This window comes from Canis aureus, unplaced genomic scaffold (assembly GCF_053574225.1).
Source record: "Canis aureus isolate CA01 unplaced genomic scaffold, VMU_Caureus_v.1.0 ptg000163l_RagTag, whole genome shotgun sequence".
Classification (NCBI taxonomy): Eukaryota; Metazoa; Chordata; class Mammalia; order Carnivora; family Canidae; genus Canis; species Canis aureus.
Genome location: NW_027554461.1, coordinates 240,253 through 253,920, shown reverse-complemented (window position 1 = coordinate 253,920; position 13,668 = coordinate 240,253). Strand labels below are relative to the sequence as shown.

The window sequence follows — 13,668 nt, the reverse complement described above, 5'->3', positions numbered from 1 at the left end:
AGTCAAAGGACTGACACCAACCAATTTCAAGATTTCCTATAAAGCTTCAGTAATAAAGACACAGCAGTATTGGTCAAAGAACAGAAAAACAGGGATCCCTGGGTGGTGCAGCAGTTTAGCGCCTGCCTTTGGCCCAGGGCGCGATCCTGGAGACCCGGGATCAAATCCCACGTCGGGCTCCCGGTGCATGGAGCCTGCTTCTCCCTCTGCCTGTGTCTCTGCCTCTCTCTCTCTGCGTGTGTGTGACTATCATAAATAAATAAAAATTTACAAAAAAAAAAAAGAACAGAAAAACAGATCTGTAGAACATAACAGAGCTCAGAATAAAACCCACACGAATACAATCAACTGGTCTTTGGCAGAGGAGCAAAGACGATTCAGTGAAGAAAGGCCAGTCTTTTCAAATACTGATGCTAGACAACTGGATATTCACATGCAGAAAATCTTTGAATCTAGGCATAGAACTTATCCCTGTTCACAAAAATGAACTCAAATTAGATCACAGAACTAAATATAAAGACAAATCTGCACAATTCCTGGGTGACTTTGAGCATGGCAAGGAGTTTTTCCATGCAACTCCAAAAGCCCAACGTATGAAAGAGAAATTGCAAGGTTGGACATTATTAAAATTAAGAACTTCTGTTCTGTGAAAGAAACCGTTCAGAGAATGAAGAAACAAGCCACAGACTGGAAAAAAAATATTTGCAGAACACGTATCTAATAAACGACACGTATCCACAAAAGACAACTGTTAAAACTCAATGATAAGGGAAAAACACAACTCCCTTAAAAATAGGCAAAAAATGGAAAAGACACTTCTGTAAATCTAAGACTGTTCTAAAAAGAAGTCTACTATTTCAAAGGTATCTAATGAGAAAACTGTCCAAAGAATCCAAAAAGACGTTTCTGCAAAGATGATACAAAAATAGCCAATAAACACACAAAAAGATAATGAACTTCATCAGTCATCAAGGAAACGTAAACCACAGCAACAAGGAGGTATCATGTCCCACCTTCTTCTAGAAAGGTGAGAACAAAAAAGTCAAACAAAAGCAAGTGTTAGCTAAAACAAGTGTTGGTGGGGCACTTCAGCGGCTCAGTTGGTTACACAGCCGACTCTTGATTTTGACTCAAGTCATGATACCAGGGTCGTGTGAGATTGAGCCCCAAATCAGGGTCTGTGTTCACAAGGAGTCAGCTTGAGATTTCCTCTCTGCCCCTCTCCCTCACCACTGCCCACCTCCCTGCTCGCTCTCTTGCTCTCTCTCTCAAATAAATAAAATCTTTTTTTAAAAAATAGGGTTAAAAAAAAATAATAATAAAAAATAAAAAATAAATAAATAAAAAAAATAAAAAATAGGGTTGACAAGCATACAGAAATCAGAAGCCTCACACACTGCTGGTGAGAATACAAAACAGTGGAGCCACCTTGGGAAACTGCTGGTTCTTCTAAGTGTTAAACACAGACTTAGCACTTAACCCAGCAATTCCGCTCCTACATACATGGCCCCCAGAAATGAAAATATGTCCACATAAATACCTGTATGTGAAGGTTCCTTTTTTTTTTTTTTCATTTTGTATTTTTTTTTTTCTCCAGGTGGGGTTTTTAACGGTCACTTTCCCACACTCTGGATAATTTCTGATCCCACCACAAGGAGCCCTTGAATTGGCTAATGTGAGAAACTGGGAATGAAGACCCCTTTTAACTGCCATCTTGCCGAGGGAGTCTCCTTTTTTTTGGAAAAAAAAATCGAAAGGTTATTGCGTGAGCCTGGATGAATCCCACTCTCAACCCTCCACGGTCCGACCCACCCCATCTCACCTCATACCCGTTTTTGGCAGGGAGAAGCAGGAGTACGTGGTCCCGAATTCTCCTCCTTCACCTTGTTAAACACTAGAGGGAAAGCCCGCCATGAATGGCAACGATTCACCTTCAAGCTGCCTCCCTTCATCCAACGTTAAAACCCTTTGCACATAAGGCAACGTGGAAGCTGATGTTTTTACTCACCTCGCTGTTTTAAAGCACCATTATGAAGTCAGGTTGTACAGTAATTAACAGTACCTTTTATATATATCTCATATCTGTCATTTATATATATATACACACACACACACACAAACTGGAAGAGGTAACAGCAGCTTATAGAAATGGATCTTCTTCAAGGTTTCCTGTGTGGTAAGCACCTGAAATACTGCATAAAAGGGTCTTGTGTGATGTGTCTCCCTGCTGCTCATTGGGCTCTGTTCTGCATGACCAGGAATGGTGCTGGCAAGAGAGCTCAGCGGCTGGAAGGAAAGTCTGCTGCTGAGCGTCACTATTTTCCACCCCCTGCTTGTGCTCCTATCTGATCAGGCTAGAGAAGACAACAAAACATACATAGTTAGAAAAAACTCCAATATATAGATTTCTGTAGAATTTCCTTTTTTTTCCCTCCTGTCCTTCCTCTGCAAGGTATTGTTGCTATGTCCTGTTACTGGTTTTTGCTGCAATAAACCCTCTTTGTTTCAATCACAGCAAGAAACAAAAATCCAAACAGAAACCCCTCTGAAAAGAGTAGAAAACAAAAGGTTTTACCTACAAAAAGGGGAGGGGGAGACAGGAGGGACCTTGGTTTTGTTTTTAAAAAGGACTGAAGATTAACATTGAAAAATCAGGAGATGATGTGCAACCCTTTGTGCAAGGCAAAGCCCTCTGGTACTTCCGCCTCTGGTTTTGTTTTAAATTTCCTTTTTCTCTTCTGCGTGCGGATACTTCTCTCCATCTTCATGTTGTCAGTGTTTTGCTGTGTTTTGTGTTTTCTTGTTTAACTTTGTGTCACTACCTCAGTCTGCCCTCATGTCCCTTACACACAAACAAAACATTCCTTCAGCAGAGCGAAGAGGTGGCGGATGACCGGCACGCTCCACGACCGGCCCAGCAGTCTCTGCGTCGCCAAGTGGCTCATGTTGGAGACATCAGTATAGTGGACAGGGAAGCCAAACACCCTTTCCATTTTAGTGCACCGTAAGATGTCCTCTTTCTCATTCATGAAGACGGGGACATGCTGGTCTTTGCCCTGCTTTATGGAGTTCGACCTAGTAGTAATGGTCCTCACTTTGCTGAACTTGGCTATCCAGCCGTGCTCCAGACACTCCTGCAGCTCCAGCTTATCATTCACAGTGGATGCCAATGGCCTCCTGTTCATACCAGGAAGGTTCCCCCAGAAGTAGTGGGCCCTGTGTGCAGCTGACACTTCTTTGGCATTAATCATCATAGGGTTGGACTCGAGAATTCGCGAGATGTCCCTCTTGTCACTAATGCCCATGGCCACCACATTCTCAAAGAGCCGGAAGAAGGGGCGGTCATCGCCCTCCTTGGGCCGCGCATCATGCAGCAGGTGGTAGAACTCAAAGAAGAGCCGGCCAGTGCCCTCGTAGAGTCCTTTATGGGCAGGATTGATGATGGAGAGACCATTGCAAGGACTGCCCCCAATCACCAGATCCAATGGGCCCCACTCCTGGATATGCTTCTGCGTGACGCTGCAGACGTCCCCAACATACATGATCTTCCCCACCGTGATGGAGTCCTTGCACACCTCGGAGGCGATGTAGCAGTCCACCTGAATCCCCAAATCCTTCAGCACCAGAAGCCCTGTAGCAATTCCATCAAATAGAGACAGCACCCGGATGGGCTTCCTCTTCTCAGCTGGGACAGGCAGGTAAACCTTCATAGGGTCAAATTCCTGGTCGTGGCTGTTGGTGAAGAACATCTGGAGCCATGAGGGCCAGTCGTCCCGCTGCCGCAGTAGCCCGTAAGTGCCCTTGTGCCCACACATGTAGCAGTTCCGGGGGTCCTCCTTGATGGCTGCCAGGTGGCCCCCAGCCCCAATAAGAGATCCACACCCTCCACACAAAAACACCTGCAGCAGTTATTGTTCCCACACATGAGCACCTTGCCCCCCACCCCCCACAGCAAATGGTGTGGTAGGACTGGTAGCTGTCATCATCATGGTGATACGTATGCACACTCCAGGAAGCAGTTCTTACAGTTTTGGCACATTTCTCCAACAAAGAGAGGGTGTTCCAGGGTAACGTTGAGGCTCCCACAAGAGATGCAAATGTCCTCGATGTTCTGGCACTTCTGCCGCACTTTGTACACCAGCTGCTCTCTTGTGCGTTCATCAATGATCTTAGGCTTCTCAGTCGTACTCTTTCGGGGCTTTTTGGCTGGGGGGGGTGGTGCATAGGCAGCTGCCTCAGGTTCGACCCACATGTCTGTGTAAACTTCTTTGTAGGGGTTCTTCTCTTCTTTGGGTGGCTTCAGGCCCTTGGGGCCAGAAGGCTGGAACCCTCCGAGAGACCACTCGATCATCTGTTTGTTCTGCACCTCCACGGACTTGGCAGTGTCGCTCTCATCGCTGTCGTGGCACGCTGGGAACAACTTCCCCGCATGGCTACAGGCCACCTGCAGGACTTCATAGATGGCTTTGCGGTACATGGGCTGCTTGTTGTATGTGGCCTGGTGGAAAGCACTGCAGAAGGAGCTCAGCGGCATCAACTTCTCAACACACACCATCAAGAACTTGCCATCTCCAAACCACATGACCCAGCGGGTGCCTTCAGCTCCTCAGCTCCGGCCTGTCATCCACCAAGACACAATGCGGCCTGGCCACCAGGAGAAGCCCCGACGTTTCCCCCACACCAGCTCCCCAGTGCCAAAGCCCCGGCCGTCCTCGTAGGCCAGCTCATCATTGGCTGCTTTGGTGGTGTTCTTGTCCCCAGCATCTGCCCCCACGGGCTCAGGTGTGGTGGCCACAGTGGGGGATGCAGGGTTGGTGGGCTGCTGCATTGCAGGAGGACTGGCCTCCTCCACCTTCTGAGACTAGCCAGACCCCTGGTTTTCTTCCACAGCATTCATTACTGCGATCACCTTGGCTTTTCTTCTCAGCCCATAAGGCCACGTGCAGCCCCTCTATGTAAAGATTCTTAGCAGCATTATTCATCATAGGCAATAGGTAGAAATGACCCAAATGTCCAAAGCTGGATAAAGAGGTTAACAAAGCTGGTATATCCATAAATACTACTGGGCCATAGAAAGGTATGAAGTATTGCTACATATTATCATGTGGATTAAGCTAAGTGACAGGAGCCGATGGCAAACAAATCTACCCACCATATGATTCCATTTACATGAATTGTCCAAAACAGGTAAATAGAAACAGAAAGTAGATTAGTGGTTGCATAGGGCTGGAGTGAGGAAGGGTCAGAGGATGAAGGATTAGCGGTAGACAGCTACATGAGACAGGGGTTTGTTGGGAGGAGATGAAATTATTCTAGAATCGTGGAGGTGGCTGCATCACTTTGTGCGTACACTTCACATCCTTGCACATATACTTGAGATGGGTAAACTGTCTGATATATGTCTCAATAAAGTGGTTACAAAGAGTTACTATCTAAATGTTGATGACACCCCAATCAGAGTTGCGAGATTTCACAAAAGGAAATATAAAAAGACAGCACAGTTCATACGTCCACTAAAAAAATAAATAAATAAATTACTGTTTCTCTTAAGTTCAAATTAAACTGGATGCCTTGTATTTTATCTGGCAACCCGACTCCCAAGTCTATTACCTACAACCTAGAACTTACTAATTATCCTCAAGATCCACGTATCCAACTACACAGTAGGAAGTTCTACTTGGTTAACTGCCAAATAGCAAATGAACATAAAACTAAAATCACCTTTCTTATGAGAAGATATTCAATTATGTCAGAAATGGTAGGTCAGGGCTTGTGCAGGTCTCTGGAGCCCTCTCTCAACCCCCGATGGCCTGGCATCAACAATCTGGTGGTTGGATTAGTGGATGTGGTGTCTAGGAGCTGAGGTTTAACCAACACGGGGGAGGAGTTTCAATATGTTGAGAAACATCACCCTGATGGTGAGGGCAGGCTGAGCATCCAACTCCCTTTCTCAAAACAAAAATCACTTTCCTTCCCTCACCCATGGGTTCATTGCCATTGTCTTGACCTGGAAATCTCCAGGCCCATCCCATCTCTGTAGCAACTAAATTTTACTTCTGAAAAAAAAAAACCAGTCTGATATCATCATTCTGCTGCTTTAACCCTTTCAATATACTGGCTCCTACCATGGTCAAATAAAGTCAAAGCCAATTAAGAAGAGGTCTCTACCTGGGCCCCTGGGTGGCTCAGTTGGTTACACCCCGACTCCTGGTTTGGGCTCAGGTCCTGATCTCAGGGTCGGGACCCCGGATCCTTCACAGGGCTCCACACTCTGTGGGGAGTCTGCTAAAATTTCTCTCTCCATCTCCCTCTGCACATTCTAGCACTTGTGCGCATTCTCGCATACGTGCACATGTGGCTCGCTTTCTCTCTCTTGCTTGTTGACATACTTGAAAGTGAACAGAATGGGTCAAAAGACACACGTGAAGTTTGCGTGTGATAGAGGCTGGGAGTGGGGGGCAGCTAGTAAGAAACATAGAATGGACTAGAGGGGCACAGTAAACATTAAAAGCACATTTTACAGCAATTACAGGAAGATCCTTGTAATAGTACACATGCTACTGTGCCACTTAAATGCTAGCAACATCAATTTGTTTACTCATTGCTTTTCTAAAACCAGGATATCAGTGACTATGCTTCCTCGCCACTTACTAGTCACATTTACTTTGAAAAACCACCAAGCTTAAAACTCAAGAGCTAGTGTAACTAAGACTTTGAAAAAAAATTAGTGTCCTTTTCTTAGTAGAAATAACAACCACCTATCACTACTTTTTGGTCTTTCACGTGCTATAATTTAATACTAAATGCCTGCTTGTATTTGCCTAACCTATGTAACTATCAAAGAAAGAAGATCTTCACTATTGTATTTGAAACTCACAAACCACCTTGTTAACATTATAACATTATAATTTCCATTTTATAGGAAGGAAACAGTGGCCACATTACAACTAAATAGAGACACACATGCATGCATTGTTTTGGGCATGTCTGTTTAATGGTTAAGGGGTGCTGATGAACACAACGATACACAAAGGTACCGTGGCAATTCCATAAAAACTAAATCAAGCACTCTAGTCTTTACATGTATTGTTAGGAAAAATGCCACATCTCAACTTTTTCATTTCTTGAGAGTTGCTACTGCTTGAGGCAGGCAAATTTCAGCCAATTTGATGGAAAAAAATGGACTAAGATTTCTTCTAGCCTGTGAAGCAAAAGCACATTGCAAGTGGCTGATTTTCAAATACTATACATCAGTAACATCCTTCTCTCGTGACAGACAACCATAGCAAATTCACCTGAGTTTGGTTTTGGTGCAGATAGAGCTAAGGCACCACAGGTATCAATTTCCTACAGACTCAGGTAAGACTCACATCTTTTTTTTCAGCATCCGGAGGACAGACCCGGCACTTGCTGCCTCGGGCGACGTGGCCGGAGGCTCTCGAGCTGTCCAGGGACCGTCTGTCCGCCGCTGGCGCTGCCCTAAACACGAGCCGCTTCCGCCTGGGCCCCTGGGCCCTCGCCGCTGCCCCGCGGGAGCCGGACGCCGCCCCCTCCTCAGGCCCCGCAGCTCCTCCAGCCCGCCCGTCTCCGGCACAGCCCGCGCGGCACCCACGTCCCGGGAGTGCAGGGTCCGGGAAGCACCGCCGGCGAGGCACCCAGGCGCCGCGAGGGACGAGGCCGCCGCGCAGCCCGCGACCGGTCGCCCCGGCAGCTCGGCCCCCGCGGCTCGCACCTTCCTCAGCGCTGACATCCTCGGGCGCTCGCGGTTCAGCAGGCGCAGGGCGACATGCTTTGTGGCCCGTCTGTCCGCAGGGTCGGCTGGCCGTCAGTCCGGGGGACCGCGCTCGAGCCCAGTGCACGCTGGGAGCCCCTCGCTGGCGCCTGCGCACTGGGGCCTCACGGGGTAAACAACCCCCACTGAGCCCTGCACCAGGCAGGGGGTTGAGCAGCTCCCCCAAGTGCTAACAACTGAAAATCAGCACAATAGACTCTCCCCCAGAAGACCAGCGAGAAGGACAGGGGAAAAACAAGTTATTGACCAAGCAGCACTGGAAAGTTCCAGGGTAAGACAAGGGACTTGCAGGATACAGAATCAGACGATATTCCCCCTTGTTTTGTTGTTGTTGTTGTTGTTGTTGTTATTTTTTATTTCTGTTTGCTTCCCCCACCCCTTTTTTCTTTCTTTTTTTTCTTTTTCTTCTCTTTTTCTTCCTTTTTTCTTCCTTTTTTCTTTCTTCTTTTTTCTTTTCTTTCCGTCTTTCTCTCCTCTCTTTTTCTCCTTTTCCCAATACAACATGTTTTTGGGCACTCTGCACTGAGCAAAATGACTAGAAGGAAAACCTCACCTCAAAAGAACGAATCAGAAACATCCTCTCTCCCATAGAGTTACAAAATCTGGATTACAATTCAATGTCAGAAAGCCAATTCAGAAGCATTATTATAAAGCTACTGGTGGCTCTAGAAAAAAGCAAAAAGGACTCAAGAGACTTCATGACTGCAGAATTTAGAGCTAATCAGGCAGAAATTAAAAATCAATTGAATGAGACACAATCCAAACTAGAAGTTCTAATGATGAGGGTTAACAAGGTAGAAGAACGAGTGAGTGACATAGAAGACAAGTTGATGGCAAAGAGGGAAATGAGGAAAAAAGAGACAAACAAGTAAAGGACCATGAGGATAGATTAAGGGAAATAAATGACAGCCTGAGGAAGAAAAACCTACGTTTCATTGGGGTTCCAGAGGGCGCCAAATGTGACAGAGGCCCAGAATATGTATTTGAACAAATCATATCTGAAAACTTTGCTAATCAGGGAAGGGAAACAGGCATTCATATCCAGGAAATAGAGAGATTCCACCCCCTGAAATGAATAAAAACTGTTCAACACCTCGACATTTAATGGTGAAGCTTGCAAATTCCAAAGATAAAGAGAAGATCCTTAAAGCAGCAAGAGACAAGAAATCCCTGACTTTTATGGGGAGGAGTATTAGAGTAACTGCAGACCTCTCCACAGAGACCTGGCAAGCCAGAAAGGGCTGGCAGGATATAGTCAGGGTCCTAAATGAGAAACACATGCAACCGAGAATACTTTATCCAGCAAGGATCTCAATCAGAATGGAAGGAGAAAGAAAGAGCTTACAAGACAGGCAGGAACTGAAAGAATATGTGACCTCCAAACCAGCTCTGCAAGAAATTTTAAGGGGGACTCTCAAAATTCCCCTTTAAGAAGAAGTCCACTGGAACAATCCACAAAAACAGGGACTGAATAAGTATCATGATGACACTAAACTCATATCTTTCAATAGTAACTCTGAACGTGAACGGGCTTAATGACCCCATCAAAAGGCGCAGGGTTTCAGACTGGATAAAAAAGCAGGACCCGTCTATTTGCTGTCTACAAGAGACTCATTTTAGACAGAAGGACACCTACAGCCTGAAAATAAAAGGTTGGAGAACCATTTACCATTCGAATGGTCCTCAAAAGAAAGCAGGGGTAGCCATCCTTATATCCGATAAACTAAAACGTACCCCGAAGACCGCAGTGAGAGATGAAGAGGGACACTATATCATAATTAAAGGATCTATCCAACAAGAGGACTTAACAATCCTCAATATATATGCCGCGAATGTGGAGGCTGCCAAATATATCAATCAATTAATAACCAAAGTGAAGACGTACTTAGATAATAATACACTTATACTTTGTGACTTCAATCTAGCGCTTTCTACACTTGATAGTTTCCTAAACACAACATCTCCAAAGAAACGAGAGCTTTAAATGATACACTGGACCAGATGGATTTCACAGATATCTACAGAACTTTACATCCAAACTCAACTGAAAATACATTCTTCTCAAGTGCACATGGAACTTTCTCCAGAATAGACCACATACTGGGTCACAAATTGGATCTGAGCCGATACCCAAAGATTGGGATCGTCCCCTGCATATTCTCAGACCATGATGCCTTGAAATTAGAACTAAATCACAACAAGAAGTTTGGAAAGACTTCAAACACGTGGAGGTTAAGGACCATCCTGCTAAAAGATGAAAGGGTCAACCAGGAAATTAAGGAGAAATTAAAAAGATTCATGGAAACTAATGAGAATGAATATACTACCATTTAAAACCTTTGGGATACACCAAAAGCAGTCCTGAGGGGGAAATACATCACAATACTAGCAGCCATCCAAAAGCTGGAAAGAACTCAAATACAAAAGCTAACCTTACACCTAAAGGACCTAGAGAAAAAAAAAAAAAAAAACAGCAAATAGATCCTACACCCAGCAGAAGAGAGTTAATAAAGATTCGAGCAGAACTCAATGAAATCGAGACCAGAAGAACTGTGGAACAGATCAAACAAAACCAGGAGTTGGTTCTTTGAAAGAATTAATAACATTAATTAATTAGAGGTATTGAATAATATAAATGGTGAAGTAACCTCGTACTTGGAATTTAAAAAATTCTATCAGATGGTAGCGTGGAAAATACAGAAAGGAAAGAACAACTAGAAGGCTATAAAAGTGTAGGTTGAATCCAACAGATTTTGCCTTGGATATTTGGGTGATCATCCTACCTTAATCAGATTTGAAAGGTCTTTGAGACTGATTATTTCTTACCCCTTCTTGAAACATTGTGGGTAGTACATTTCCAAAGAAATTCAAAACATAAATGATAGATAGCATTTTCATGAAGATAAATTTAGAATAATTTTAAATACTGTAACAGAGTCTAGGTAGGAAAACAAAACATGTTAGTTATTTTAGCACAGAAAATTTGACAACACAGAAAATTTTACATGCAGGATTGGTTAAGCACATACTGCCTGTTATTGAGGAGTGGAGAAACCAAAAAGGAACACTGAGGTAACACACATACAGTATATATATATTTACCCTGAGAGCTGAAGTATGGTAGGAAGAGGATGTAGTTATTAGAACCTAATGGCTTAAAGGAGGGGCCCTGCAGAACTGGTGATATAGTACCTGCAAGCGGTGTGATGAAGCTGGTTCTGGCTTGGGTCAGATAACAGAGAACTGGAAACTGGAGCTGTGGCTGCTAGGTGTCTCCTTGTCCTGCCTCTCAGTGTGAATTCCAGTGCCTCCTATGGGCAGAATCTAACAGGAAGCTAGCTGACTAAACAGCATTATTTGCAGTATCCCAGTCCTAGTAGCATCACAGTAGAGAAGGGGGTGGTGTTGAGGCTGAGACAGCAGCTTAGTAAACCTTAATAGTTGTTGTCATCAAACTACTTGTAATGAGTTATTTCCAATAAAGTATATATTCAGGATTTTAGAATGAATCTAATTTCGTGGAAAGTGGCCTTGTTAATTTGCAAAGTAACAAACTCTAAAGTGCCATTTATCATTACAATTTCAATTTGGTAGTTCTTTGCTGATAGTTACAGTGGCAGGCCACTTGGACATTGTTTTGGCTTTTTAAAAAATCATAATTCAGAGAAAACTAATTCTGCTTGTTTTGATTTCTAAGACATGGGCTAAATGTAGTGAAATCAGAAAGAATAAATAATGGGCATGTAAGCTTGATGGACCCAAATCATAAACGGTGTCAGGGGATTTCATTTTATGGGTGGAAGCTGAAGACTGTTACCTGAATGGATTAAGTGTTACGTGTTTTCAGAATCAGGATTTCCCTTTCTATAAATTTCAAGTATAGGTATATAATCTCCGAGTAATGGTCTTTTTCATTATAATGCACCCAGTGCTGTGAGCATAACACCTAAATTATTTATAAATTACAAATTTAATCTTATCTGAGATGTTAGCTTTTGAATCTTTCTGCAGGTTACTGTAAACTCACTTTGTCTTTAAATCACTTTTAATGGAAGTTTTTGAGTAAAAATTTTAAAACATAAAATTAGTTTTTATCTAATATTTTCATAATGAAAGAATAAAATAACAGATGAATAACGTAGGTCAAGACATTATTTTAACCTAGGTTTAAGAAGTTATGGAATAACTTTTTTTTAAAAATAGTTCTTTTTTCTCTTTGAAGTTTTCAGACTTTAAATCCAACTTTGAAAATCAGTAACAATATTATCTAGTTATCTACATAGACATTTGGTTGTATGAATGATTTATATGTATCAAACGTTGATGATGGTCTAGTAGAAGTTAACCTTATTTTTTCAGTATTAGATTAAGATACTCACATGTAGTTCCCTAAGTCCCGTGATGAACATTTATTGTGATTTAACATAGAACCTAGCCTATGATAAACTATTTAGGAAAAACTTTTTTGAATGTCTCTTCCTTCCTAATATAAATCATAATAAGACTTACAGATCACATGTAGCTTGTTATAGATTAGTTATGCATATTTGTGATTTTTAAGACGCCTCCGAATTGCTTCATTTAGAAAAAAAATTATTCACATTTAAAGAGTTAATTGATATCTTCCCTTCTACATATCTACCAATTTTGATTTGCTGGGAAGTTCTTTAAATTCAATCACAGATGACTTTGCATTTATATTCCAGCACCACTTGTTATCCCTTAAATATCTTCTGCATTTTTTGGAGCTTTTCAAATTGAGGCTCTCAAGATCTACTTTCTGTAACCAGTCTTTGCCTGAAGATATTCTACTTAATTTTTTAAAATATATAAATTTATCAGAAAACTCTTAGGCCCCATGAATTTCTTTGTTATAGTAAATGCCTTTCCTTGATGTTGTAGATGTTATTCAGTGAACCATTCCTTATTAACAATTCATCAGTTAATTTCTAGGATTAACTATTTTTTTTTCCATCTTTTCACTTGGGGAAGAAGTAGTAGGATTCTGTATTTTAAGGGAGAGTGCAGAAAGGGATATACACTTTTTTAAGAGGAGAAAAACATGGTTAAAAGACATTTTGAATTGAAGGAGAGCAGATGGGTGCCTCTTTATTTGTTTAGTACATTCTTTCAGAGCAGTCCTTTTCATCCCTTTTGGTCTCAAGACCTCTGTCTCTACAGTCATGAAAACTGAGAGCTGTTGTTTATCTTCTACCAATATTTACCATATTAAAAATTAAAGCTTGATAAATGAGTCACTTGGGTGACTCAATCAAACATCTGCCGTAGGCTCAGGTCAGGATCCTAGGGTCCTGGCATAGAGCTCAATGTCATACTATTCAGTGGGGAGCCTGCTTCTCCCGCCGCTCCTCACCCTTGCCTAAGAGTGCCTGCCATGTCCCCCAACTCAAAATCTTTATTTAAAAAACTTGATAACTATGAAAAATAATTCTAAAATCAGTTGATTGTAAACCCTTTAATGTTAGCTTATGTAATGTTTTTATGAAAAATAATTATAAAATTAAAAAAATAGATCTTGAGTATCTCTTTAATGCCTCTCTTAAGAGGAAACTTCAGATGTGCTCTGCATTCAATCTTCCATGATAACATACTTTTCTACAGCATCTGGGAAAACTCCACTGTTTTTGTGGTAGAATGAGGAAGAAAAAGACCATCATATTAGTGTTATTATGAAAATAGTTTTGATCTTTTGAAATGATTTTGGGGTCCCTCAAGGGTTCCTGGACAACACAAGGAAAACTCCTGCCTTAGTATATCAAGCCTAAGCCAGCAAATTTGAAGTGTTTGCAGACCTTTTTGAAGTTTAGTTCTTCGCTTGTTGGTTTTTTTTTTAATTTTTTAATTTTATTTATTTA

The 13,668-nt window shown here is 42.4% G+C and overlaps 1 pseudogene; it reads right to left on the bottom strand.

Annotated features, from left to right (window-relative positions):
• Positions 1 to 302: 302 nt before the first annotated feature.
• Positions 303 to 5,397, bottom strand: LOC144309683 (DNA (cytosine-5)-methyltransferase 3A pseudogene; annotated as a pseudogene).
• Between the last annotated feature and the right edge of the window lie 8,271 nt (positions 5,398 to 13,668).